Source organism: Oryx dammah, unplaced genomic scaffold, assembly GCF_014754425.2.
Source record: "Oryx dammah isolate SB20612 unplaced genomic scaffold, SCBI_Odam_1.1 HiC_scaffold_3, whole genome shotgun sequence".
NCBI lineage: Eukaryota > Metazoa > Chordata > Mammalia > Artiodactyla > Bovidae > Oryx > Oryx dammah.
The window spans coordinates 15,360,203-15,366,202 of record NW_024070187.1 but is presented as its reverse complement, the minus strand read 5'-3'; positions in this window follow the sequence as shown (position 1 = coordinate 15,366,202).

The following is a 6,000-nucleotide window of genomic DNA, read 5'->3' as shown; positions in this document are numbered from 1 at the left end:
CCCCCGCCCCTTCCTCCGCCCCCGCCGCCCCGGCTCCCTGCCTTCCAGCGGTGGAGGCGGGGTTTGGGGGGGGTCTGGTGGGGCCCTTTCCTTCGCTCGGAGTTCGCCGCTGCCAGAGCGCCCGGGCAAGGCAGAGGACGCGGTCTCGCCCGCCTGGCGCCCGGGGAGCAGAAGCCGGCCCTCGGGAGATGTCAGCAACGATTCCAGAGACAACCCGCGGTCCTGGGGTGGGAGGCTGCAAGCGATTACAGATCACCTGCGGCGAGCCCCGGCTCGCTCGAGCTCCACCCCAGTCTCTGCTCCTCTCGCGTCTCAAAGGTGTGCGCTGCCCTGTTTTCCCCTTTTCCGAGTGCGGGGACTTGTTCAGTTCAATTGCTCAGTCGTGTCCGACTCTTTGCGACCCCATGAATTGCAGCACGCCAGCCCTCCCTGTCCATCACCAATTCTGAGTTCACTCAAACTCACGTCCATCGAGTCAGTGATGCCATCCAGCAATCTCATCCTCTGTCGGCCCCTTCTCCTCCTGCCCCTAGTCCCTCCCAGCACCAGAGTCTTTTCCAATGAGTCAATTCTTTGCATGAGGTGGCCAAAGTACTGGAGTTTCAGCTTTAGCATCATTCCTTCCAAAGAAATCCCAGGGCTAATCTCCTTCAGAATGGACTGGTTGGATCTCCTTGCAGTCCAAGGGACTCTCAAGAGTCTTCTCCAATACCACAGTTCAAAAGCATCAATTCTTCGGCACTCAGCTTTCTTCACAGTCCAAGTCTCACATCCATACATGACTATTGGAAAAACCATAGCCTTGACTAGACTCACCTTTGTCGGCAAAGTAATGTCTCTGCTTTTGAATATGCTATCTAGGTTGGTCATAACTTTTCTTCCAAGGAGTAAGCGTCTTTTAATTTCATGGCTGCAGCCACCATCTGCAGTGATTTTGGAGCCCCCCAAAATAAAGTCTGACACTGTTTCTACTGTTTCCCCATCTATTTTCCATGAAGTGATGGGATTGGATGCCATGATCTTAGTTTTCTGAATGTTGAGCTTTAAGCCAACTTTTTCACTCTCCTCTTTCACTTTCATCAAGAGGCTTTTGAGTTCCTCTTCACTTTCTGCCCTAAGGGTGGTGTCATCTGCATATCTGAGGTTATTGATATTTCTCCCGGCAATCTTGATTCCAGCTTGTGTTTCTTCCAGTCCAGCGTTTCTCATGATGTACTCTGCATACAAGTTAAATAAGCAGGGTGACAATATACAGCCTTGACGTACTCCTTTTCCTATTTGGAACCAGTCTGTTGTCCCATGTCCAGTTCTAACTGCTGCTTCCTGACCTGCATGTAGGTTTCTCAAGAGGCAGGTCAGGTGGTCTGGTATTCCCATCTCTTTCAGAATTTTCCACAGTTTATGGTGATCCACACAGTCAAAGGCTTTGGTATAGTCAAGAAAGCAGAAATAGATGTTTTTCTGGAACTCTCTTGCTTTTTCCATGATCCAGCAGATGTTGGCAATTTGATCTCTGGTTCCTCTGCCTTTTCTAAAACCAGCTTGAACATCAGGGAGTTCACGGTTCACATATTGCTGAAGCCTGGCTTGGAGAATTTTGAGCATTACTTTACTAGCATGTGAGATGAGTGCAATTGTGTGGTAGTTTGAGCATTCTTTGGCACTGCCTTTCTTTGGGATTGGAATGAAAACTGACCTTTTCCAGTCCTGTGGCCACTGCTGAGTTTTCCAAATTTGCTGGCATATTGAGTGCAGCACTTTCACAGCATCATCTTTCAGGATCTGAAAGAGCTCAACTGGAATTCCATCTCCTCCACTAGCTTTGTTTGTAGTGATGCTTTCTAAGGCCCACTTGACTTCACATTCCAGGATGTCTGGCTCTAGATGAGTGATCACATCAGGGTGATTATCTGGGTCATGAAGATCTTTTTTGTATAGTTCTTTCTGTGTATTCTGGCCACCTCTTTTAATATCTTCTGCTTCTGTTAGGTCCATGCCATTTCTGTCCTTTATCGAGCCTATTTTTGCATGAAATGTTCCCTTGATATCTCTTAATTTTCTTGAAGAGATCTCTAGTCTTTCCCATTCTGTTCCTCTATTTCTTTGATCGCTGAGGAAGGCTTTCTCATCTCTCCTTGCTATTCTTTGGAACTCTGCATTCAGATGCTTATATCTTTCCTTTTCTCCTTTGCTTTTCGCTTCTCTTCTTTTTACAGCTATTTGTAAGGCCTCCGCAGACAGCCATTTTGCTTTTTTGCATTTCTTTTCCATGGGGATGGTCTTGATTCCTGTCTCCTGTACAATGTCACAAACCTCCGTCATAGTTCATCAGGCACTCATCTATCAGATCTAGTCCCTTAAATCTATTTCTCATTTCCACTGTATAATCATAAGAGATTTTAAAATGCTCTTTGTATACCAGATTCGGGACAAAGTAAACTAGAGGCAACTCCAGAATTTTCAAGTCTGACTTTCATATGTAGTGTTAATTATGGAAAGGAATCATGCAGAAATTCGGAGACCCAATATTGGGCTCTGTAGATTATGACTTTTACTGAGCTAGAGCATGTTTGCTGCATTTAACTGAGCTCCTCTTCGGGTGGCTGGTTATTGTGTAAATTTGCTTCAACGAGTAACTCCTGAGACTGGAAGAAAACGTGGCCTCATCTTTTCCAACTTCTCATGGTCTTGTCATTTAAAAAGTAACCAGTGGCAGACGGGGGGGAATGTGTAAGACACAACTTCCAACATATTAGCCTAAGAGAGCCAATTTCTATAAATGGGATTTCCCAGGTGCCGCTCAGTTGGTAAAGACTCTGCCTGCAATGCAGGAAACCTGGGTTTGATCCCTGGGTTGGGAAGAATCCCTGGAGAAGGAAATGGCAACCCACTTTAGTATTCTTGCCTGGAAAATCCCATGGACAGAGGAGCTTGGCAGGCTACAGTCCAGGGGCTCGCAAGAGTCCGACACGACTGGGTGACTAAACCATCACCACAGGAGGCGCTAGTGGTAAAGAACTGACCTGCCAGTGCTGGAGATGCCAGAGACAAGGTTCAATCCCTGGGTCCAGAAGATCCCCTGGAGGAGGGCATGGCAACCCACTCCAGCATTCCTGCCTGGAGAATCCCATGGCCAGAGGAGCCTGGCAGGCTACGGTCCATAGGGTCCCAAAAAGTCAGACATGACTGAAGCAACTTAGCATTCACGTTTCTATAAATATCACCCTTTTATATGAGAGAGAAAAATAAAATCTAACTCCTACATATGCTGTGGTTCAAAAAAGCACATAGAATATGAAATCAAAGGATTTTACTCACCCCATGCCATTTCAGTTCAGTTGCTCAGTTGTGTCTGACTCTTTGTGACCCCACGAACCACAACACGCCAGGCCTCCCTGTCGATCACCAACTCCCAGAGTCCACCCAAACCCATGTCCATCGAGTCAGTGATGCCATCCAACCATCTCATCCTCTGTTGTCCCCTTCTCCTCCTGCCCTCAAAGCCCAGAATCAGGGTCTTTTCCAATGAGTCAACTCTTCGCATCAGGTGGCCAAAGTATTGGAGTTTCAGCTTCAACATCAGTCCTTCCAGTGAATACCCAAGACTGATCTCCTTTAGGATGGACTGGTTGGATCTCCTTGCAGTTTAAGGGACTCTCAAGAGTCTTCTCCAACACCACAGTTCAAATGCATCAATTCTTTGGCGCTCAGCCTTCTTCACAGTCCAACTCTCACATCCATACATGACCACTGGAAAAACCATAGCCTTAACTAGACGGACCTTTGTTGGCAAAGTAATGTCTCTGCTTTTGAATATGCTGTCTAGGTTGCTCATAACTTTCCTTCCATGCCATTTACTGTTCGTTTTATTGTAGGCATAAAATATTTCTGAAATCACTTTGTTCCTAGTGCAGTGAAGACATGGAATATCAGCATCTCCCTCATAAGCTGGTTGAGATAATTGAGTTAAATTAGTGTATTCAGAACAGTGCCTGGCTTGTGAAAAGCTCAGTAAATTTTTATTGGCACCATCTTAAGCACATTGAAAGCAGACTTGGCCTTCTTTTGGTTTGACCGTTACCAGGAAGTTGCTTAGGATGTAGGAGGTACTCAATAAATATTTACCCATTGAATGAGATTCGTTATTTCAGCACTTGTGCTCTGGACTTTACCCAGTTTGAATGAGGTATCTGACCACCAGAGCTTCCTGTTCTTCAGCCTATTTTTCATGGTCTCCTCTACTTTGAGCCCCAAAGGAACTCCCATTGGCTAACCTTCCATTTACCTGAAAGGAACAGATGAAAGGAATTAAATACCCCCCTCAGATGTTTGTTATCTCAGAATATTGTATTGCCTTTATAGCATATGGGGTGATATATTTTAAAGATTTGTTTACCTTAGGCTATGTAAGTATAAAGTATTAGGATAGCCATTTCAAAATTATAAGTGCTAAATTTTAGCCTTTTAAAGCAATAGCTATCCCCTTACCCTGACCCCATGAAAAAGGGTGTCTGTGATTGGGAAATAGGCTGCCAAGGTTCGAATCCTTGCTCCATCATTTTACTGGCCGTGAGGCTTTGGACAATTAAGGCAGTTTAACCACTCCCAGCTTCAGATTCTTCTCTTTAAAATGGGGACCGAATTAATTCAATAGTTGAGACAGAAACTGCCAAACTCCTAGAATAGTACCCAGCCTACAGTGAGCTTTCGGTCAGTGTTGTTTTTAGCTACTGAAGATTATCTAGACAGTTCTTAAACTGTGGCCTCTGAACCAGCAGTATCCACATCATCTGGGAATGTACTAGAAATGCAAACTCTTGGGACCTATACAGTCAGACATTATGGATGAGAAACTGCAGGTGGGGTCCAGGAGTATATTTTAACAAGCCCTCCAGTGACTGTGCAGCATGCTCTCATTTGAGACATAGACGGATTAGAATTCTACCGAGCAATCTCGTCCTTCTCATAGAAGGAAAAAAAAGAACTCATAGCAAATCCCTATTATTAAAATAATTAAGATATACTAAAGACCAAAAGTTACCTGACAGGATAGCTTGATTCTTGCCATTATAAATAGTCACTTTTACAGAATTTACTGAAACTGAAGCTCTTAGTCAACTGTTACCTATCCAAGGAATGAAATATATGGGCTAAAGTTAAATTCAGAGGGAATTCTAAAACTTAAAATGTGGCCTTTCTTTTTTCAGTGTTTACTCCCACTAAACCTTGTTTTTTCCTATACAAATCATAGCAATACCGAATTTTTATAATTCTGATTCCTACATTTGAGAGCCAACAAAGACAAACATTGTTAAGTAGTCAGCAAGGAGACCGAAGGATGTTTTGGAAACCAAATTAAGCCTGAGACCAAACCAAAGCATAACATCACTGCAGCCTGAATGCAAAGATGACACTGTTGGTCTAGTTTTAGTTATTTTGATTGGTAACTCTTCATTTAGCTCTTTTTCATATACTGGTTGAACCAACACTCGGAGGCAAAACAGCAAACTAAGGGGGTTCTTTCAAACATTAGAGCCAGGTGTTCTACGAGACTTGAATACACAGCGGGCAGCGTTACCTGTGTGGAAGGGTCCTTACCTAATCGGTTTCATTCTACTCCCAAAGGTTAATAAAGCCCGTTTACTAAAAAGAGTTGTTTTTACAGAAAGACTCCATTATCTTCACCTTGTTAGATGTTATTCCTGTTTTGTACATAAAATGACCATTTTGACCTGACAATCTTGCACTTCTGTCCATACTGACAGAAACAGCACATTTTCACTTTAGGGAGAAGTAGTTATAAGCTAACAAAACTACCTTTTAATTAGTACTACTAGTCTAGACTATTCTGGGGGGTCACTGAAGAAAGCCTGCTCAAAAAGATGGGTTTGCTTTTGCCCTTGTATTTTAATTGTCTTCACTGCAACGTCTTTGTACCTCGGTTTCTCCACCTATGAAATGAGTACAGCCATATCTGTCCCTGGAAGAGGTGAGTCAAAA